Source organism: Heptranchias perlo, chromosome 26 (assembly GCF_035084215.1).
Source record: "Heptranchias perlo isolate sHepPer1 chromosome 26, sHepPer1.hap1, whole genome shotgun sequence".
NCBI classification, from domain to species: domain Eukaryota; kingdom Metazoa; phylum Chordata; class Chondrichthyes; order Hexanchiformes; family Hexanchidae; genus Heptranchias; species Heptranchias perlo.
In genome coordinates, this window is record NC_090350.1 from 25,177,324 (window position 1) to 25,201,591 (window position 24,268).

At 40.2% G+C, this 24,268-nt stretch overlaps 1 long non-coding RNA gene across 1 annotated transcript; it reads right to left on the reverse strand.

Moving 5' to 3' along the window:
• Positions 1 to 10,700: 10,700 nt before the first annotated feature.
• LOC137342826 (uncharacterized) lies at positions 10,701 to 24,268 on the reverse strand. Its single transcript, XR_010967353.1, has 3 exons — positions 24,125 to 24,268; positions 19,744 to 19,875; positions 10,701 to 11,050 (listed from the first exon to the last, which is right to left on the reverse strand). It is a non-coding gene; the product is annotated as an uncharacterized lncRNA (long non-coding RNA).

Sequence of the window (24,268 nt, forward strand, 5' to 3'; positions counted from 1 at the left end):
GATAGCATTGCTCGCACTCCAAACATCAATGCGGCTCCAGTGTCTGGCTTTGTATTACGCAAGAGCCTCAGGTTAGAAAACTGAATGGAGGTCGTCAAACCTATTTTGTTTAATTTTGAAAATGTATTCCTTTTATGTCAACTGTCGCAGATAAATATTAAGGAGTGGCCTGAGGCCATAGCTGTTGTACAGTGGAGGAAAATTATGTGGCTACAGTGAGCAAGTTTTTTTTTAAAATGGCCTTCAGTCCCTCTGGTTTTTTCCTTGTCAGATGTTGAACTTAGCCCAATATCTGTTCAGTATTCAAATACTTTGGAAGGCCAAGCTAAAGGTAGGTAATCTTGCTTTGTGATTGAAAAATAACTATTACTATACAAATAAATATGCTTTATATAATGTCTTTTCTGTCTGCAAATTAGCTATTTTAATACAGTACCATGTTGCTGCAGTAAGCACTCGTTTTCAGTGCAGGTTGCTTGCATCGCCTATTGTTTTTGAGACAGGACATACTTGTAAGCCTTTGCTCAATGTTGTCTTATGGTGCAACCAAAATTGGGAATCTAGATGGGAATTTGCACGATGGTAAAACAGATTGGTTGGCCAGTGTGTTTCATCGCGTCAAGCCTGTAATAAATTTTTAGAGGTTTATTTGAGTTTTTTTTTTAAAAGGTACATTTTAAAAAGGCTGCATATAGTGATGTCACTATTTCCAGGCTCAATGGAGATAATTTGGTAATTCTCCTGTCAATAATGCTTGGAGACTGCACTGCTGTAAGTGACTGAGTTTGATTTTACACACATATGTAACTATCCTCCACTCACTGCGTTTTGCTGGAGAAATTAATCAATTTGTATCATGTAATTCCTCCACTTACTGCGTTTTGCTGGAGAAATAACCTTGCTTTTATCGGGAGACTTTGCTGCAGTTTCGGTCATGAGTTCTGTTTGCTGTAGTTCATAGGCACTCTTTAAATAGACTGCAGAGTAAATAGACTGTTTGCTGTAGTGCGCTGTCTCAATAGACTCTGTTTTCAGATTAAATAGACCTTGTTTGCTGTAAAATAGACTGTTTTCTTTAAGTCCTACCCTAAGTCCCACCCGCCTCCAATTCATTGGCTGACACAGTGGAACTCATTAGCTGACACAGTGCTGTCAATACTCACTTTGTTTAAAAAAAACATTATTGAACCATGCAGTTTAGTAAACCAGTTAATCTCTATCAAATCTTTTTTACCAGCCTTTGTATTATTATAGAGGAACGTACAGGATTGGAAAGGACCATTGTGGTCCATCTGGCCATTCCCAGTGTCTACAAAATGTATCCCATGATACTTCTCATACCCTTTAATCAAATTTTTCATCAGGTATTTATCCACTGCTGCTGCAATCAGCCCTCACTGTCTCCCTTGGCAGTCTGTTTTATACATTCACACCCTCGGTGTAGTTCAAGCTAAACTGGTTCCTCTTCCTCCCTCCCCTCAGTTTCAGGGTGCGCCTTGTTGTAGAATTTGTGACTGCTAAACATATTGATGTTTCCTGTGTCTTATGTCCTTCGGGATCTTGAATATTACACAGCCTCTACTTATAACTCAGATGCCTAATCCCTTTGCTGCAACCTCTCCAATGCCTCTTTGTCTTTATCATAATATAGCGATCAGAATTGTACACAATATTCCATGTAAGGTCGGGTGAGCGTTCTACACACTCAGAACTACATTCTGAGATTTGTGCTCTATACTTCTTCCTGTACAGTTCTTTAATGTAAGATTTGTTGTTTAATAAAATGATTCAACAAAAAAGAATAACCAGCATTTTTATCTTGGGAAGTAAGAAAGGACCAAGTTAACATTTGAAGGCAAATTAATTTACAACTAGATAAAACAACTTATGACATCAATGGAGTAACTTGAATCTTTTTTTTTAAAAGACTGCTTCAAATCTACTTTTTATGATTTGTGTTGTATGATTTGAAAGAGATTAAAATAGTTCTTTACAAAAATGCAGTGATTACAAGAGGACAAACAAATATGGGGACGCAAGTCAGATCCCTGAAGTAAGTTGCTAATAAACATTATTCACAAAGCACTTGTAAATTTGTGGGTTTTAAAAGCTTTAGGCTAGGGTTCACTTTTGAGAATGGGCCTTACAGAAAATTACAGGGTTTTCTCCAATCTGTAGGAGGTTTCTTTCCTTGTGCAACTCTATTTCAAATCTAATTTTTTTGGTTTAGGACATAACGCCTGTTTCCATGTGCCTAAAAAGAGCCATGTATATTTTGTATTTCAACTGAAACATATAATGAGCTAGATTTTCTGTGTAGTCATAGTCCGTGGGTGGAAAATCTAGTGCATAATGTGCCTTATTGTGTTAAATTCATCTTCACGGTAATGCTGTGTGGTTAGTAGTGGTAATTATATGAATATTCTTTTAGCATAAGAGCATTTGCTATCACTTAATTGATTTTATTTCAGTCATATATTTGCCAACCTTTCAGAGATAAACAGTTCAGACCATCTGTGCTGAAGTCCAATTAATGAATTCAAAGTCAAAATTCAGAGATGGTTTTGGATGAGCATTTATTCTGCTTTCTAGTTGTCAGCACAAATAATTGTTTTTGCATTTATTCCATAATTGAAAACACCTCCACTTTTACTGCAAAGCTCAAATTTATTATTTCCTGTTAAGTAATACTAACACATGACAAATATTAAGATAACAAAGTTCTCAGGTTGTGAATGAAGGAAATTGCTTTCCACAAATTCACTTGATCTCAGCTAAGCCTGTTGAATCTAAATCTGGTCCAACTTGATAAAGTACGATACCTTGCTCCACCTCAATAACAATGTGAAGACCTGATCCACTGTATTAACTATTACTTTGCAATATTTAGCAGCATTCAGTAATTTGAAAGCATTGCACCACTGTATCAGACAATGCATATGTGCACAGTCACCACCTGGTATGTGAAGCATGCAGGTATTCAGTACTGTTTGTTGATACCCCTCTCCATTTTTCTATTACGGCTATCTTTCAGCAGGGAAGGTGGGATTGTTTAGGTTGTAGATTTCTTTACCAGTGCCAAAAATATGGCTCCATAATTTGCAACTGTCAGTTCTCTGTTCTTCTAGCCAGTTTTGAGATTCATTTCCCCATGATGTTGCCTGGTCAAAAAATAGTGAAACTTGGTCGACAACAATAGTTGAGTTCATTTGCTAGTTATGCCTTAAACTTGAACACAAAATGATTTGTTGGTAATCCAACAATACCTCTAAAGCTATTGAGCCATTCCTGAATGTTACAATAAATCAGTAGGTTCATATTTAACCAGCCTTTTACTGTTTCAAAAGTAGGGTTGAGAATAGCTTGTATTAGTGACATAAAAAAGGAGCTTGTATATAGGGAACACTTAACCATTCTTTTCCCCATAATATTTATTAATTCAATCAATCATATTGTATTGACGATTGTAGAAGTTACTTCACCTCTTCCCTGCAGACATACACACAAAACTGTGAACCACTTTTAAACCAAGAAGAAAGTTACCACAGACCTGTTCCCAGCTCAATAGTACGTACTAGTTACTAAGTTTGTGAGAGTGATGCTGCTTGACATACGTTCTCCAGTTTTCTCTCCCTCCCTCAGGGGAAAGAACTGGGCTCTGCTGTGTACCCCTCCCAATAGCCCTAGCTAAGATCAGAAACTCAAGAGTGGCAATAACCGTAATATTTCCATTCTGTATTGTATTGAATCCAAGTACTAACTTAAAAAGCAAAATACTGCGAATGCTGGAAATCTGAAATAAAAACAGGAAATGCTGGATTTTCTGTTTTTATTCCAAGCACTAACTTGTTGCTTTACTGAAGCCACTTTATTAGGCACCATGGACCACATAACAAACTGCATTACTAAATTATGGTTGGCATCACTGTCGCCTGGCATGATCCATTTAGCCACCTTCTTTATAACAATGAGCTTAAACTAAACTGTTCAATAATCTAAAGCATAAACACCCACCTTCTCATTCACTACTGCAAAAGTTCTAAAACCACTTACATTTGTCTACTTCTCCATTAGAGGGCAGTACAGCACTAGATAAGATTGTGACATTTTCACTTTCTGTCGTGGGTCAGCCATCAGCCTTTGCTCTCGTCATACTTGATTTCTTTGCCGAATTTACTTCTCTTGTTACTTTCTCAAAACTATTACAGAGCAACCACATTAAATCCAACCTGGCTGTTTCACTTCCCCCAAGACCCAAGTTAGGTTGCTATGCAGGACGTAGCGCAATGTCAGTGATGCTTTTATTACATTATATTGTGCCTATAAGGCTCTTCACAGAGGAGAAATGGACCATGTGGAGAAGAGATGAATTAGAGATAGTGACTGAAATGGAGACTAGCCTAATTGCACAAAATACATTGCTTGTCATGACACTGTAATATCATAACACATGCTGAAAGTCTTCCATCATGGGCAAAGTCACCCCATGCCAGTAACTATATTTGTGTGATTGGGTTATACTAACTACCTACATTGGGTGTGTTCATTTCCTCCAAAACTTAGAGCACCATAACTCGTGTGGACACTTATGCATGGTGTAACAGGAATGTATCTGCATTTCTGCACTGACAATCCAAGTTTTGATAGACATGAGAGTACCTCTGTGTGTGAGGAGTATAACCTGACCAGCACAGGTGAGGTGATATTTAACATGCCTCACCCAGGCTAGCCAGGTAAGTGCAACAGAGATAATTCTCACTGATCTTTAATAGCATGAGGAACAACAATCTACTCCACTCATTGTGAACGTGGTTTGTCGAGGCAATTGGGTAAAAACATTTTCCCAAATTAAATATATTAAAATGAATGCATATTTTGTTGGTTATAGTGAACAGAAATGTTAATTTTTCCAGACATTTATAACCATAGAAGTTTCTCGCACAGAAAGGTCATTTGGCCCTTTGTGTCGGTGCTGACTTCTTTGTGAGAGCAATTTAAAGCTAATCCCACTGTTCTCTCCGTTGTCCTATATCTTCCTCTGCTTCAAATGTTTGTTTTTCCTTCAAAAGATGCAATGGTCTTTGCCTAAACTACTTCATGTGGCAAAGCATTCCATGCTCTAGCAACACTTGCATAACGACAGTTTTCCAAACCCCCTCCTCATTATCTTAGTGACGATTTTAATTGATGAGTCCTCATCACTGACTCTCCAGCCGAAGAAATAATCTTTCTCTGTTAAATCTCCTCTTAACCTCAATCTAAATGCATAGTTGCAGGAAATGTAAGTAAATTAACCATGATTTGTGTCTATCATTTTGCTCTCTATGGTGCTAATGAAATGGTTCACATTACTACTTCCAGAATTTGAACTCTTAATTCAAGTCTGTAGTTAGTAATCTGCTTGCACACAATTAATGGCTAAATATTCTACATGAAAATTTATTCAGCTGACTGATCAAACAAACTGAGCATCTACATGAGTGCATTTAAAGGGATCATTAAAGATTCAGAATAGTTACTTGGCACGCCTCTGGTTAGAATGAACATTGGTTAAACTATACAAATTGGGTCACATGGATTAGGTCAGTTATAAGAAGCATGCACTGTACCAAGTTCACGATAATGCAAACATTGTTCTGAGATTTTAAAATACTGGGTGAGATTAACTGATATCAGTTGAACCAATCTGGTGCCTCTCTCTCCTTTAAGATGTTACTTAAAAGATACCTGTTTGGCCATCTGTCCTAATATCTCCTAATGAGGATCGGTGTCAAATTTTGTTTGATAAAGTTTCTGTGAAGTGCCATGGGATGTTTTACTACGTTAAAGACGCTATATAAATGCAAGTTGTTGAATTTTTTAAGGAGGTAACTAATTTGGAAGATAAGGGAGTGTCTATGGATGTTATTTATATGGACTACCAGAAGGCATTCGACAAGGTTCCACATAAGAGACTGTTAACAAAATTGCATGGAAATGGAGGCAACCTATTGGCTTGGATATGGAATTGGTTGGGAGGTAGGAGATCGAGAGTAGGGATAATGGGTATGTACTCAAATTGACAGAATGTGATTAGTGGTGTCCCCCAAGGATCTGCACTGGGGCCTCAGCTTTTCACTATATGTATAAGTGACTTGGATGAAAGAATTGAGAGCCATACATCTAAGTTTGCTGACAACACTAAGTTACATGGCTCATTCAATAGTGTAGATGGAATCCGAAAGTTGCAAAGGGATATTGACAGATTGAGTGGATGGGCAAAACTGTGGCAGACAGAGTTCAGTGTAGGATGGTATGAGGTCATCCACTTTGGACCTAAGAAAGATAGATCAGAGTATTTTCTAAATGGTGAGAAGCTAGGAACAGTGGATGAGCAGAGAGATTTAGGGGTCCAAGTACAGAAATCACTAAAAGCTAGTGGACAGGTACAAAAAATAATTGAAAAAGCTAATGGAATGTTTTGCCTTTATCTCAAGAGGGCTGGAATACAAAGCAATGGAAGTTATGTTACAGCTGTACAAAGCTCTGATTAGACCCCATCTGGAGTACTGCATTCAGTTCTGGGCACCACACCTCAGGAAGATATATTGGCCTTGGAGGATGTGCAGCGCAGATTCACCAGAATTCTAAAAGTGTTAAATTATGAGGACAGGTTGCATAGACTAGGCTTGTATTCCCTTGTCTATAGAAGATTAAGGGGTGAACTAACTGAGGTGTTTAAGATGATCAAAGGTGTTGATAGGGTAGAGAGAAAAAAACCTATTTCCTCTGGTGGGGGAGCCCAGAACAAGGGGGCATAACCTTAAAATTAATGTTAGGCTGTTCAGAGGTGATGTCAGAAAGCATTTCTTCACACAAAGGGTAGTGGAAATCTGGAACTGTCCCCCAAAAAGCTGTTGAGGCTAAGTCAATTGAAAATTTCAAAACTGAGATTGATAGATTTTTGTTTGGCAAGGGTATTAAGGGTTACGGAACCAAGACAGGTGGATGGAATTAAGATACAGATCAACCATGATCTAATTGAATGGTGGAATAAGTAGGAAAAGTACTACCATGCGTGGTTGAAGAACTAAAGCATTTGCATTTACTTAGTGTCTTTCACAATGGTCCCAAAGCACTTCACAGCCAGTGGATCACTTTTGACGTGTAGTCACTGTTATATAGGAAAATTGCAGCAGGTAGTTTCCACACAGTAAGGTCCCTCAATCATCAACAAGAAGCACAACCAGTTAAACAGTTTTGATGTTGGTTGAGGGATGAATGTTGGCCAGGACACTGGGAGAACTTCGTGCTCTTCTTTGGAAAAAGTGACACGGAATTTTTTATATCCATCTGAATGGACAGAAGGCTCAGTTTAACATCTCATCTGAAAGACTGCATATTTGATGATGCAGCACTGCAATGGAATGTCAGCCTAGATTATGTGCTCAGGTCTTAGTGAGGGCTTGAATCTATAACCTTCGAGTTCATGTAGTAGATACAATCACATTTCTGACTTCCACAGCAAATAAATGTTATGTAAAAATGCAGTGTAAACTTTTTTTGTGGTGAAATGTCACATGTGTCTGGTTGATGTAGAGATGTTACTGTGATAACTAAAAGAATTAAATATTTACAGATGAAGTCACACTATCAGGATTCCTTTTTAGAAAAACAAAATTATGATTAACAATGTCGGTAATGTGTCAGGGGATTTATTGATTGTGTGAGGAAGCTGTGTTAGCTAATAGTCAAGATATTGTTAATTACTGTACCTAATGTTAATGCAGCTTCTTTGCATCAACTACCTCAGAGACGCTTCCAAGTTAGTCCCTTGATGTCAAAAGCATCAAGCTTTAAGCAAAATTAATTAAAATACCCAGAAAGAATGCTCAGAAACAATGAAGAAAAATGTTTATTTCCTTTTTTTTGTGTTCAATTTTTACAGGGATAATAATTGAGACTTCAATCCAGAAAATGATGGCCTTTGGATTTACAACAAATTCATTTCTCATGCAGGTGCTATGATTCTGTAATAATCTTCTGACAGTCTGGATTGACAAATTGGGGTGAGTAGGGTTGCCAACCCTGTACTGGAGCCTCCAGGAATTAAAGATTAATCTCCTGAGAAGCGTTGCGAGCAACCTGGGAGAAAAATCATAGAGGCATTAACAAAATTGTTTTTTAAAATTTTCTTTGAACATTTTTGTTTATTATAAAAATATTGGAGATGGAAAAAAGGCTATTTGGGCAAGACGGTTGGAGGTGGGAGGTCATGCGATGAAAACTCCAGGAAAACGTCCAACCAGAGTTGGCAACCCTAGGAGTGAGAAGAACATCTTTTGCCCACAACCGCCAAAGTGCCTTCATGGAAGAGGGTGGGGCAGTCATCTCTTGTGACTTCTCACTCTCTCCTATTAAGAGACCTCAATAGGAAAATGCTACACCGCACTTATGGGGAAAATATAGTGATATGCCTGTTGTGTTTGTTGTGGTAATTCTTCAGGAGTCAGTGGTGATGATACATGTGCTAAGGTTTTGCTTCAGACAGTACTTTCAATGCTTGAATTATAAGATCATTAACAGATTTGATAGGGTAGATAGTGAGAAAGTATTTCCTCTGGTGGGACAGTCCAGAATAATGGGGGCATAACCTTAAAATTAGAGCTAGGTCATTCAAGGGTGATGTCAGAAAGTACTTCTTCACACATAGGGTCATGGAAATCTGGAACTGTCCCCCAAAAAGCTGTTGAGGCTAAGTCAATTGAAAATTTCAAAACTGAGATTGATAGATTTTTGTTTGGCAAGGGTATTAAGGGTTACGGAACCAAGACAGGTGGATGGAATTAAGATACAGATTAACCATGATCTAATTGAATGGTGGAATAGGCTCAGGGTGCTGAATGGCCTACTCCTGTTCTTATGTTTCTATGACACCACTTCTTTCAGTGGGAAAAAAAGTCATCTAGCCTTAGGGAGCCTGTTGTCTGAGTGTGATCGACCTATCATAGTTGAGCCTTATTAAGCATGGCTGCTACTACAGTCAAGATAGGATTTCAATCTTGGGCATTTTATCTTGCCATTTAATGCACAATATGAAGCCTTTTTGCCTATATTGGATCATTTATTAAATTATTTCTTGCCGGATTATGGCACACACAACGTTAAAATCGGTTACTGCCAGCTAGTTCTGCCAAAGGCAGGGAATACACACCTCAGTCCCCATTTTCCATAGTCATCATCATGCATCTGAAGGTTGTTTTTGTGGAACAAAGTGATGATTGATGTTCTAATATCTGTTCAGTGCAAAGCAATTAGTGTCATCTGTTGAGCAATGTATCTTCTTGCTGTCTGGACACGTGTTAATTTCCTGCAATCACAGGTCGATCAAAGGGGTTGAAACGGATCAGTGAGTTTTTCAGAAAGGAGGCACTTCATTCAGTTCAATTGCAAGTATCCTTTGAGGCTGTTTGTAGCACATATTTGTTTGACAGCTATATTCGTGTGAGCAAATGCTATTTTGAATCCCGTGAGTGTTTAGCCACCAAAATGTAGTTATGAAAAATACCTGTTTTTCAATTCCCTTCGTTTTGGGGTAACTTCAAATAAATTTGGAGCTATATTTTAGCTGAATTGCAGTAAGAAGTCAGCCAGGGGAGCACAGCTAATCAGAGGGATCTGTGGTAGAGCATTCCGACATTAAAATTAGCTACTGTGCACCTACAGACATATTTGTTGAGCGTTAGCTCAGAAGAGTTCAATAAATCTGTTGGTTTATAGCCTGAACTACGGTCTGATAGAATGTATATTCTTCTGCCATGTGAAGTTGAGGAGATCATGTGGCAACATGATATATTTCAACAAGTTGAATAGCAGTGACAAGGATTCTCTGTTCAACCTCTGTGTCTCGCTACATTTACCTAGATATTGGGAACAAAAAGGCACATTCTGGCGTCCAAGGGACATGAGATCCACTTATGATTATAGGCAATGACGTTGAACCCAAGGAGAATATCTAGCATAAAACTCTCAAAACATTGACTACACATAGGACTTCTTTAATTCTCTGAAATGTCTTTGGCATACATTTTGCAATTATGGAGAAGAGATGAGTCGATGATTGCTTGGTAGATTTTCAGTTTCAGCTCGACACCATGCTGGCAACATTCTCATTTCCTGAGGTAGTGTAAGGTGGTACTAGTTTTCTTAATGTGATTGAAGATTTCCTGGTCTATTATACCACTGTCAGAGAATTCTTTCAAGGTAGATGAAGTATTGAACCACATTTACTGTTTGTGAATAACGATAAATATTGGTTTTGATTTGTATTTTGGTACAGCACTTCAACTATTTTCAGTCTGAAAGGTCCTAACATTTAACGTGGTTGTCCACAACTTAGATATGATACCATACACCATAGCATTTTGAAGCAACTACTTGAGTATCATACCTAGGTGATTGGGTGGCCGTGTAATAAAAGATGAAGGCTGCATTTTCTTAATTCAAGCACGTTAGTGCTCAAATTATGCTATTTTGTCATTTTAAAAAATCATGCTGATTGTCTATAGATATATACCTCTTGTTGCACCAGTTGCCTGACACAACAGTTTTTCAGATGTCACTGCAGATACGTACCTCTGCATATAAAAATCAGTTTTACAGTGTCATCACTTTGCTGACCCGATTACCTGGGGATTATACCTTTCAGGTTAGCTGCATCAAGTCGTTGAACAAATGTTACATACCAGATATATAGAATACAGGACTGATTGCCACTGCAATGTGTTTATTTACATGAAACTGTATGATGAGCACTCAAGTTTTTGGACAGATGGCAACTATTCCTTTATAGCTGTACAATTTATTATTTTAACAAGTCAGGTTTTTCAAAATTTGTCCTTTGTGACTTCTAATCTACCCTCTCCATGAAGGAAGTTGCATGGGCACAAGTTAATACTTATACGTGATAATGTGAGGCGCTTGATTTTTGTGGTTGTCATTACCACTCCACGACTGTTTAATCGAAGGTGTGATTTAATGGAGTAATTTGGGTTTTGCTCCGTCTAGTGTCCTAGCAGAAAACAAAGAGAATACAATTAACAGAGAGAATCAAGTTAGTTACCAGCAAACCTGGAGATCTATTGGTGCGATAGTGCAGTGCATGAGATATCTCCTCTGGAGTACAATTGGCTATAAACAATAACTTTCCTTTATATAGTACCTTTAACATAGAAGCACTTTGGGATGTTTTTCTCAGAGAAATAATCAGATAAAAATGGACACCGAGCCAAAGAAGGAGATACCAGGAGGGGGGACCAAAAACTTGGTTAAAGAGATGGGTTTTTAGGAGGGTCCTAAAGGAGGAGAGGGAGGTGGAGGGGAGCTCTGTTGTTGACTAATGCATCGTATGAGAGCTCTATGGAAATTATCCAGCCAATTGTGATGGTTTGAACATTTAAAAGTATTCGCTGCAAATCCCCTGCCGTGTGTCATTGTGAAACCTGACTGGAAATCAAATTGTTCCCTGATTGCTTAAAACCCTGTCCTCTCCATTTTGATGTAGTCCATATGCTGAACTGTCATCTTATTCCCTATCTCTTCAATAGATCGCAATAGGAAAGCTACCCTAAGGAAAGACAATGCCTGAACAAAGATCTTGAAAGGAAAAAAGCTATAACAATGTAGAAAGATGTTGGGAGAGGAACAATTTACTTTAAACCCTTTAAGCACACAATTTCCTCTGCCTTTTTCAAAGAATGCCAAGCTGTCTCTCATTCAACATCTGTAAAGGATATGTCCATTTGTAATGAAGCATACCACAGCATAAAATACAATAAGAGTCAAGTACAGAACTACAAAAAGTCCCTTAACCCTTTGAGAGCACATCAGTTAATCATGTTTTGGAAATATCATAGAATTATCGAATCTTACAGCACAGAAGATGACCATTCGGCCCATCATGCCTGTGCCAGCTCTTTGAAAGAACTATCCAATTAACCCGACTCCCCTGCTCTTTCCCTATAACTCTGCAATTTTCTCCCATTCAAATATTTCTCCAATTCCCTTTTGAAAGTTACTATTGAATCTGCTTCCACTACCCTTTCAGACAGTACATTCCAGATCATAATAACGCGCTGCGTAAAGAAATTTCTCCTCTTTCTCACCTATGGTTCTTTTTTCAATTACCTTGACTCTGTAACCTCTGGTTGCCGACCCTTCTGCCAGTGGAAACAGTTTCTCCTTATTTACTCTATCAAAACCTTCATGAACATATAGAACAGAAAATATTTGAAATATGAAAATAGTGCTCTGTCTTCAAATAGTTTAATATTCAGTAATTAGTAATAGTTGTCAACTCCAGATAAATACACAATTGATTATTATATAGAATTCCAATTACAGCCATCTAGTCTCTTCTACTATGTAGAACTCTATTTTTCATGCATGATCTCAATAGAATCCATTAATCTTTTTATTTTGACCAACTGATACTAATGTATTGTGCCTTTATACTGTGATCAAGAGGGTATCTTTCTTTCCTCTCACATATATGTCTTTAATTTTTTTCTATTGATTGTAACTTTATTTTTTTCCACTTTTTAAAAAACCTATAATATTTAAGATCCTGTCTCAGCATTTCCTGGATGTTTGTGTGTGGGTGCAAATAAAAGAGTCAAACGGATATGAAAGCTTGTTTACATAGGAATCCCTTCTTCTATTTAAGGCTCCGAGGGGATGAAATTTGGAAAGGGCGTGGGGGAGATTTTAATGTGGATACCTGTTGGTATTCATTCCTGGATTAGTAGTCCAAGATATTACCTTTTAATAGGTCAGAAGTGGAGCTGTTCGCTGATGATTGCACAGTGTTCAGCTCCATTTGCAATTCCTCAGATAATGAAGCAGTCTGTGCCCGCATGCAGCAGAACCTGGACAACACCCAGGCTTGGGCTGATAAATGGCAAGTAATATTTGTGCCACACAAGTGCCAAGCAATGACTATCTTCAATAAGAGAGAATTTAACCACCTTCCCTTGACGTTCAATGGCATTACCAATGATGAGTCCCCCACCATCAATATCCTGGGCAGCCATTGACCAGAAATTCAACACGACCAACCACATAACTGCTGTGACCAATAGAGCAGGTCAGAGGCTTTGTATTTTGCAGCGAGTGGCTCATCTCCTGACCCTCCAAAACCTCTCCACCACCTATAAGGCACAAGTCAGGAGTGATTATAGGTGGGATTTACATTAATTTCTGAGGTAAAAGTTTTACATTGTTTGAGTCTCTGTCTTGAAATGCAACTACATGGCTGGTCAGTGAAGAAACATGAATCTATAATCAAGAGAAAAGGCTTCCCTTTAAAGATTTTTTTTGCTGATGCATTCTCAAGGAGGTCTTTGTAGTAGAATTCAAAGAAGATTCTGATTGATGCTTTGTGGCTCATTCTCCTCAATGTTTCAATGACTTTTCCTCAAGAGACTACTGGCGTGAAGAGGTAAGTGGGATGACTTTGACTGCTTGCCAGATATTACTGCACTTTAGATTTTAAGATCTTTTACAGTCTTTAAGTTAATGCATTAAAACATCTCTCTTGGACTTCGACAGAATTCACATCAAACACAGTCATCATTATATGAAAGGCCAATCCACAATTTATAGACCTTGGCACAGAATCTAACAATTTTAGGAATTATTAGAAATCATTGGAACTGACACTAAAAATGATATCGTACACTGCTCAAAGCTGGGCATAATGAGGCCAATGTCCATGCTGGGGGGCACAGCACATGGGCAGCAAATTAGTGGACAGCACATGAGGTCAAAGTTTAGTGCCCCAATTTCTTGTGGGGAAATTGAGGCACTTGATTGGGCGCTGTCACGAAGACACAGCCGCCGGCCTTAAAAGGCATGTGGGTGCTGAAAGTGACTGGTGCAACTTGGGTGTTTGGGATTACCTGTGGAAGAAATACTGTAACCTAAGCAAAATTTAACATTTTGAAAGCTTGCAACTTATAGCCAATTATCTTGCAATGCTTCTGTAAAGTTATTTCTGCCTGCAGATTATTTTAAAAATGAAATTGCCAAAGGAGAAAAATGTTGTAGCTACATTAAAAATACAGTGTTTAATCCATCACTGCTTCAGGCAGCATAAGAGCACCTTGCTTTGATAATAAGGCAATTGAGCAACTGCTGCAGGAATTGGAACAAAAGAGAGATGCTGTTTGCCTGCCATAAAAGAAAGATACTGAAGGCTGTGGCATGCAGATCATGGCAAGAGGTGACTGAGGCCATACAGTAGTACCACATCGATGCAATGCATAAAGACATTTAACAACCCTGCCAGGAGGGGGGAAAAGTAAGTGTGAACCTTTACACTTATAAAGCTGTTTGTGAGCCCCATGGCAACAATCTAGTGTATGTTAACACACAAGGTTCTGTCCTTATTCAAACTATGTAATATAAGCTTGCAGAGTCTCTTTCCCACTTAGGAATATCTCCTTGGTCACAATCTACAAACACTCCACACAAGTACTTGGAAGGACCTAATGCAGGAAAGAACAATGAAAGAGCAGTGTAGGGAGATGATTCAGCCAGTATTGTGAGGTGCCCTGACACTGCAGTTAGTAATGAAAGTCTCGTACGTCTCTGAAGAGAAGGTGGCTTTACCAGAAGGAAGGCGACTGTTACAGAGAAAGACCTGCTACAATCCAGGAAATAACTCCATTGAGGAACGAACTGTAGAACTGCAAGGACGGAACTTGAGGGAAGGTTTGTTTTTTTCTTGCCTCCCCTCCCTCCCAATCCCAATTGTCTCAGACTATGTCAACTCTGATGGTATTCCCTAAAAGATGGAAGTGATGATATAGGCAGATGAGTATATCTTAAGTTCATTCTGCATTTGCTCTAATAAAATCTCTCATTTTGCCCATTATAGGACTGGCATAACAAGCAGATGCCAGACTTTCTATAGAACCTGCAAGAAGCAGCTAACCTGGCACTCTGTCACAATTCCAAAATTTGGCATCTAGGAGCCCAATTAAATTAATCTGGGGGATATAGAGAGTGAGAATGAGGGGAGAACTGAGGTAGAATCATTGAGCACAGGGGAGCAGAAGGAGGGAGAAGAGAAAGCCCTTCCAGCAACTGCCCAGGCAGTGGACTCAGATCTCCGGCCCTGCTTTCACAAGAAGAATGCTTTCAAAGCGTGATAGTCTGTTGCAGTTATTGGGTGATGTGGCCAGCAAGCTTCCACAACACGATGACAAGTGTGGAGGAGTCCATGACCCGCTTGTGTGGGAGTCCTGATGCACAGAATACAAAATATACAGGCATCCTTGGAGTGGGTAACAGTTCCAACGCCATCTGCTGCACAGCCCTTTATGGCTGAAGCCTTGTTCCGGTTTTGGGTGTTCTCATAAATGCTCACGTTGCAGCAATACAGGCTCACAGAAGAGGCTGCTCAGTGCAGTTCCTGTCATGGGGTTTGTCAACCTTCAGAACGGTCGGCACAATGTTACAAATGCCAGGAGAAGGTGCAGGTTGGAACAGTGCTTTCTCTCTATAGGCTTCAGCCACAATTATCAGATTACCCCTTTAACTGCACAGGAGCCTGAAAGCGGCAAAGGCCAGGCTGTACCGCAGCAGTGAATGAGCAGCCGCTTGAAGCCGGTCCATCTGGTGGTGTGGCTGGTGGAGACTGAGAGCCACCTCAGGACCTGGATCCTGAGACTGTTACACAGCTGCCATCCTTCTGCCCTGTTCCTGCCTTAGGGAACACTTAGACAAAGCACCAGACTAGTTATCCATGCACAAAAGACACCCACTGTTAGAAAGGGGAAGCACTGTGATGGAAAGAATTAAGTTGACAGTTGAGTCACAATTTGGACATCTGTAAAATAATTGTGTTGGCTGCAGATTATGTTGTGTGCTAAGTCCTTTTGAAGTCACTGGCTGTTGAGGTTTCTGTTAGAGGTGGAATAGCGGTTGCTGGCACTGTGAATGGATTCTGTGTAGGTTTTGCAGGGATGTTTTTATTGCAGAGGAAGGGATGGAATCTAGCTGTTATACTGGATGACATATTTAAGAGAAAAGTTCCAGGATGAGATTTCTCCAGATGGTTCAGCCAATCAGAGCCTGACTGCCCTGCAGTTTTTCAGGAGCCTTGCCTTCTTCATCTGGCAAATCCGACTGTTCCTCCTGGCTGCTCCACTTCTTGCTTCCCCAGGTGGATGCCCCTGTCAATAGCTAGGCACACACACTATGCGACTATGATTCTAGATATCTTCTTCGGATTACATTGTAAGGCAGAAGTGTTAATGATGTAGGCATTAACACTTCTGCTTCAGAATTCCAATGGTGTTTTCAATGGTCACTCTACTGAGCTTCATTATATCATTCTGCTTCATTAGATGGAGTCCTCGGGGATGTCATTAACCACGGTAACAGTGGGTCGTCAAGGTCAGCTAGCAGCCAGTCCTTTGATCCTTGTCCTTCTATAAATAAAGCTGGAATAGTCAATTGTCTGAGGATGTAGGCATCGTGTAAGCTGCCAGGGAACCTGGCACTCACCTGCATAATTTTGTGCCAGTGATCACACACTAGTTGGGCTTTAATAGAGTAGCATTCCCTTTGATGCGTTTAAGGGGCACTTCACGGGAGCAGACTGTAGCCACAGTGGTGGAGGGGTGGATAGGGCCTAGTGTGACACCACATTATAGGTGCTTTTACCTTTGGCACTTCTCTGTGTGCCAATTCCACGCTCTTGCATCGCTAAAACTAGCTCCTTTGTCCCGACAAAAACATGAGTTTATTGGTTCTCCTCTTTGGGATAAGGGAGCTAATTTTTGCAAGGTCAATGTAATGTTGACGTACTGAAGGAGTACTGTGTTGTTGGACGTGCCATCTTTTGGATGAACCAAGGCCCAGTCTGCCCTCTCAGATGGGCATGAAAGATCCCACAATACTATTCAGAAAATAACACAAATTCTCCAATGAATTAAAAGGGCAACATGAGCCTTCAACAATCTTTTGTGAAAGATTATCATATTAATTTAGAAAATTTTAATATTTAACATTTAACTTATATTGAGCTGCAGACCAATTAAGTGGGCTCAGCTATAAATACTGAAAATCAGTAATGTACCATAGAAAGCCTGCAGAAAGATTCAAGAGTTCATTTGGCTTTATTTGTTAATTTATCATAATTCTGCTGTACTGAAAATAATATAGTGCTGTCTGCATTGTATTAATACATAATTAAAATGGAGTGATTCAATTGGTTACTCCATGGCCACCAATTCCCACTGGAGTTTCATGTCTTGAGAACCTTATTTAAATATCAATACAGTAAGTATAGCATGCATTTCTCCTTTCAGCGATTTTTTAAAAGGTACCACATGTCATTGTCAATCCCAATGATCTGATAAGAACTAATGTGTAAGAATGCAGTGGAATACAACTTACACTTAAATGCCTTAATGTATTGAAATGTCCCAAGACGCTTCCCAGAGTGGTGATTGAAAATTGAGCAGGAATTGGAAACAAGATAGTGGATGTAGGCAAATGTGCAATTTAAGAGATAGGCTTTGAGGAGGCTTTCAAAGCTGGGGAAAGCTACAGCGAAGCAGAGATTTAGAAGAGAATTCCAGATTGTCGGGGTGCAATGACCGAAGGCTTTCCCCACGCTACAGCAGAGGGAGGGACGGACACATACTGGTCCAGACTCAGACGAGCGGAGGGTATGGACTGGAATGTAGGGATGGAGCAAGGCCGTGGAGGGATTTGTAAATGAGGAAAATGTTGAAATCAATGCACTGGGGAAGGGGAGCCAGTGGAGGTCAATGAGAACTGGGCACGAGTGAACAGGATTTAGTGCAGAATCGGGTGTGAACAGTGGAGTTTTGGATGAGTTGGAGTTTGTATAGGGTGAAATAGGAGACTTAGATTTGACTAAACTACAAAACAAAGTGTTAGAAATACACAGAAGTTCTTTACACTTGAAAGAACGGTTAACAATTCGGGTATAAACCCTTTGTCAGAATGTTCATTCCTGTCCCTATTCAAGAATGCAATTGGAATTAAAATGACAACGTGAAAGAGTTTCAGGGTTTCTGGACTGGAGGTGGCAAATATTGTAAGTCAAAGCAATGGAGGAAAACTCAGCAATGCACATTTTGAAAAACAGGCTATGGGAATCGGCATTAAATTTGATGAAATGGAGAGGGCACTCTGCACAGTAACAACACAGCACAAGCATGGACATTCCAGTATTCAAAAAAAATCCAAAGCCATTTTTGGTGTCAGTCTTTGAGATGAGCTGTTGAGCAGATTTATTGTTCTATTTGACCCAGAGCTGAGCTTTCGACCTCATCATATCCTCGTCATCACAAAGACTGCTCATTTCCACCTCTATAACATTGCCATTGTCATCTCCAGACTCAACTATTTCAATGCTCTCCTGACAAACCTCCCATTCCTCCATCCTTCATAATCTTCAGCTTATCCAAATCTCCACTGCCATATCCTATCCCACATCAAGTCCCGCTCACCCATCACCCCTGTGCTTGCTGACCTACCTACACTGGCTCCCAGTCCCCAATTCCTCAAATTTTAAAATTTTCATCCTCATATTTGAATTGCTTTCTCTGTCACTCTTCCAACCCCCCCCCCCCCCATACCCCTGAACTCTGAGTTCCTCTGACTCTGACCTTTTCTGCATCCTTCTCTCTTTGCCCCATCATTGGCGGCTGTGCCTTTAGCCATCTAGGTCCCATGCTCTAGAATTCCCTCCCTAAAGCTCTCTGCTGCTCCACCTCCCTCTCCTCCCTTAAGGCCCTCTTTAAAGCGCACCTCTTTGACCAGGCTTTTGGTCAGTCCTCCTGATTCTATGGCTCTACATTGTTTTTTTGACTGATTATGCTTCTGTGAAGTGCCTTAAGAACATAAGAAATAGGAGCAGGAGTAGGCCATATGGCCCCTCGAGCCTGCTCCGCCATTCAATCAGATCATGGCTAATCTTCAACCTCAATTCCACTTTCCTGCCCGTTCCCCATCAACCTTGATTCCCCCAGAGTCCAAAAATCTATCTCTCTTAGCCTTGAATATACTCAATGACTCAGCATCCACAGCCCTCTGGGGTGGAAAATTCCAAAGATTCACAACCCTCTGAATGAAGAAATTCCTCCTCATCTCAGTCTTAAATGGCCGACCCCTTATCCTGCAACTATGCCCTCTAGTTCTAGACTCTTCAGCCAGGGGAAACAACCTCTCAGCATCTACCCTGTCAAGCCCCCTCAGAATCTTTTATGTTTCAATGAGATCATCTCTCATTCTTCTGAACTCCAGAGAGTATAGGCCCATTCTACTCAACCTTGAGACATTTAAGGCGCTATATAAATGCATGTTGTTGTTGTTATGTCTCTCCCTCTATTATGTAATCTCTCACTTATCCTTCCAGTATCTCTACAGTAGTGGTGATATTTCGATATTTTTCCATTAGTTAATCTTGCTAAAGCCAAGGCGGAACTATGGTTCAATACTCACTTCTCATTTCTATCCCTCTTGCATGAGTTGTTCACATTGGCTTTTAGCAAGACTTAAACAAGGAAAAAGCTGTGCTTTCTTTTTAGCTATTCAGACAATCCTCAGAGCAGCACTAAACGCAACCAAAATAATCGAACAGCACTTTCTACCTGGGATGGAACTCTGTTTATGTGTTTCTACTTTTTCATAAAGTTGTCAAAAAGAGGACAAATGACTCACTTTATCTTTTCAGAATTACCACAGTTCTCTCCAGAATTCCAATGAGCCTCTATACGATTGCTACTGCTACTTCATACAGTTGCTGCAAAGCCACATCTCGCCATTACTGCTGCAGTTTGTTGTTTTAGGAATCTTGAAAGTAAAATGTTTAACTTAAAATAAGTTGAATTTAGTAATATATTAAAGCATGAGCTTTACAGACTAGATAGCACGTCAGAATTGTGGAACACTGCAGCTTTAATAATAAACAAAGGTTTCTCAAATCTACATTGGCCCAGCGAAGGAGATAACGGAAGTTTTATATGAGCACTCCACAATTTAAAACAATAATGCATTGATAGTGAATGCCAAGGAGGAAATGTCTGTGTGCCATATGGAGCTGGTTTCTAGGAAGTACAGCTGATGCCTTTTAAGTGAATGATGTGTTTGCCATAAATTATGATTTGCTCATCAGACCAAATTGTTTAACAGGAACTTGCACTATTAGGATGTGTCAGCAATGTGTCCAGGACACATTGAAGCCTGGGCTTCCTTTCACTGGGAGGTACTTGTGTTGCCAATTCATTTATTAGTAAATGGCCATCATGAATTTCATTATTAAACTGGGAGGGGCTCCGCCAGCTCCACTATCCCACTCCAGGCTATTTCAATGGCCCATTTCTGCAAATCTGTTGATGGCATGTGGTCTGCATGATTCACCTGAAAGTACAATGACTCTGTCACATTGTATTCTTCCACCTAAGTAAAATCTTAGCCAAACTGCTCACTCTAGTGTCATTTGGACTGTTGTAGTACAGTTAAATTTGTAATCAATTAAATTCACAGCTGATTCCTGTTAGAGTTATTTACTCCACTTTCAGTTTAAGTAGAGACCAACCTATTGCTATTGCAGATGTAGTCACACTCTGGTACCTTACTCAAATGGCCTTTCTTCCTGTGTGAGTTTTGTTAGGCTATTTGGCCTTGGGGACATCACCACTGAGCCAAGGCCCGACTCAACATTCACACGTGTACTTTCCAGCTGCAGTCACTAGATAGTTTTTCAGAGCAGGGACTCTGGCTGATTTTCACTCCTTCCTGGCCCAGGTTTGCTGAGGCCAATTGTCGTAGCTCCATTTCTGCTCTGGCTGAAATCAGCTAACTCAGCACAGACCAGGAATTGAACCTGGAGTCTTCCTGGTCTGTATAACTTAGTACCACATAAGGAGTGTGTTCACACACTCTGACATCAGTGGAGCTGACTGTCACTAGTTTAAGTCAGCTCTGATTGGAATCAGACTTGTGCAAACTTTCCTGGTTAGGTCACTTTCCATATTGTGGAAATCCATGGCCAATGTGTCAAGATGGTAATTTTTTATCATCCAGCAGAGGATCCAATTTGGGGCAGAGGTAGATAACTGCTGCACGATCATATCTACCTTGGAACAATCTGATCCACTGAATGTGATCTTACAGTTAAAACATGATCACAGAAAACCAGTACTAATTAATGTATTCTGCCTGTGAAAGATATAGGTCAAAGCTTGCTTCATTTACACTATATTTCCCAAGAGGGGATCACTGAGAAGACTGGTGTGTAGCTATGAACTGTGCACATGTTAACTTGAGTTTATGCTTAAATAACGATCCAGTTATTATTTAGAACTGATAGCAGGAGCTGTGGTAAACCCTATCGCAAGTGAAGGGGCCAGATTTTGCTGAAAAAATAGTGCGTCATTGTTAATGCTCAAATCGACGAGCAACTTTTGGCGCAGAAGAGGATACCTTGTGAATTGCAAATCGCCACAAGTTGCTCGTCGGTTTGCGCCGCACATTATTAGCTTCGCGAACACGGCATCTCGCCCTTAACCACACTGTCATTTTCATGAAGTTGCTATATTTGCACATTAATTGCCCATTAAACTTGCCACAGAAAGTTGTTCTGATTGTTGGTGTTGTGAAGCGGAAATGGGCTGTGTCTTGGACATTGCCACACTAATCCTGATCTAATCCACCCTCCATTTACTTCTTAAGCAGAGGTCTTGATCCATTTAAACACAAATCCTGATCCCAAGTTAAACCTTCCTTAATTGTCCTGTTTATTTTTCATTCATTTTCAACTCCCTGACCCTCCTCTCCTGAAGACATTGACATGGATTACAATGCCATGGACACTAGGCACCTTCCGATACTCTGCCCAGGTGATCGTTCTTGATATGTCTAAGCGTCCATACTTCATATGTGAGTGCCAACAGGTAGTGCCAGCAGGTTAATCAAACATGGGCCGCATAGCCATGCCAGATCCTGCCCTCACCTGACACCCAGGTGTACACTTCAGGTGTTGCTTTATTATAGAAATAGTAATTCTAAACTAATAAACATTTTTACATGTGCTTGCCCTTCCAATCTTTATTGGCTTTCCTATTCTCTACTCTTTTATTTTGCTTTATTTTACTCTTTTTATAACTAATATGATCTATTCTAACCTTTTTTAAAAATTATTTTTACCCCTGCCTCGTATCTTCAGCCTCCCTGCTCCCTTCATCCATTTTGGAGATAGGAGCAACATTGAAAAAAACTCCCATTTAATTGCCGGCTACCTTCTCCATCAATCGAATTCCAAACGTCCACAGATTGATCTGACTGCATCAAGAATCTAATCGGATCACTCTTTGGTGCATTTTTCCAGAGGTTGCTGAGGCCCAGCAAACTCACGAGTTACCTCCAGAAAAGCGTGCACTTGCTGAAACTCATCCACAGCACACAAAATACAATCAGTCTGCTGTCGAATGTCTGCTGGAGACAGCAGTGGTTTCAAAGTGAACCAGTTTTGTAAAGAAAATCAATGTTTGTAACTATTTCCTATTTTTGTTTAGATTGGATTTGCCAGTTGGCTCTTCTAAACTTGTTAGAATGCCGAAATCACAATTTCTTCACAAAATAGTTTTGTGTTTATGAGGATTCAAATGTTCAAGTTTGTGTTTGATGGTCACTTTGGGCTAATATGTTGCAACAGGCTTCTGTATGAATACTAAGGATGGAATGAGTTCGCTGGGCTACATATCTTACCTTCTGTCTGGCATCTGGGAAAAACAACAAAAGAAAAATTACCATGTATTGCCATATATAGAAATACCAGATCTGGTGAGATTTCTAGACTGACTTTATGGTTGTAGTTTACACTATAAACTTCACATTATATTTAGAATAATATAGTAGCAGGAAAACCATTTTTACCAGGGATCTTTTTACTATATTGGTATTTTGGCATTATAAGTGAGGATGTGGGGCAATGATATGATCTTCGGCGCCAATACTGCTGGGATGCTGTTTGGGGATTCCAAATGTATTATGGGGCACTGAGGCATGCTTAGCACCGAGTGTGCAGGGGAGGGAGATTGCAGTCATTATGCACCTTTGGTGCTGAGCCGGCACATTCAGGGTCTGATTTTACTTAACTTAGGGGATGTCCTCATAATATGTTTGAAATGCCTGGATAGGACTCCAGCAGCTCTTTGCCTGTATATTGGGTCCTTTACCTTAAATGGAATGACTTGCTGCCAGTCGCTGCATTGTTTGTTTCCCTCCATTTAAGGGCTTTCTTCTTTAGCGATTTACCTGTTCAGCTACTTTGCAATTTTTCAGTAAATGAATTTGCTGAGAGTTCTTAGAGCTAGATGTGATCTGCTATCTGTGCCTGTTTCTCCAGCAATATTTAATTGTATGCGTTCTATAGTAGTTGTCATTATTCCTCTGGCCATTCTTGTGGGGGAGGAGAATCAGAGGAGGCATGCCAACAGCTGCTTTAGAACCTGCCCTTACATGCAACCCTTGTTTGTGGGTCACACAATCATACCTGGACATGTCCAAAGACACCTACACGTAGAGACTATGATTCTCCGAGCCGGCCATAACAGAATACTTACACGCCTGCAGCCAGACCTAGAAAATCTTAGCAAAGAGCAGGTAAAGGCATGATGGCCTCTTTCTTGTGTTGTAAATTTCTACGGTTCTTGTGCTCCTCCATAAAGGCACCTCTCAAGTTTGTCTAGTCCTTCCTCATATCTCAATTCTTTGATGCTAGAGATCAGTCCTGCATTTCTTCTCTGAATTATCTCCAGAGTTTGAATGTCTTCCTTGTGTCTTGTTGACCAGAACCCCCAGCCTCGCAAGTCACACACAGTGCGGAACATCCGGGGGAAGTTGTTGACAGGTGGACATAGGGCCAGAAGACACCCAACAAGGGAAGTGTTTTTAACACTTTTACTGGTTTCCTTGTGGAGCCTGGAGAAGCAGGTGTGTTCCTCTGAGCTCCACAAGGAAGCTTTGGGCCTCCTCTGCCCCGGGCTTCCCCCCCTCACCCAACCGTGATTGCCTTCCGCCCCTCCCGCTGATGACTTACCTTAGTGCTGGGGACCGTTCCTTCGGGTCCCCAGTGGCGACCTCCTGCCGCTCAAAATCCCACCCACCGGCTTCCTCGTCATTCCCACCGGGTTTGGATGGAAGATTATCCTGGAATATGGTGATGAGGCCCGGGGGTTAAAAT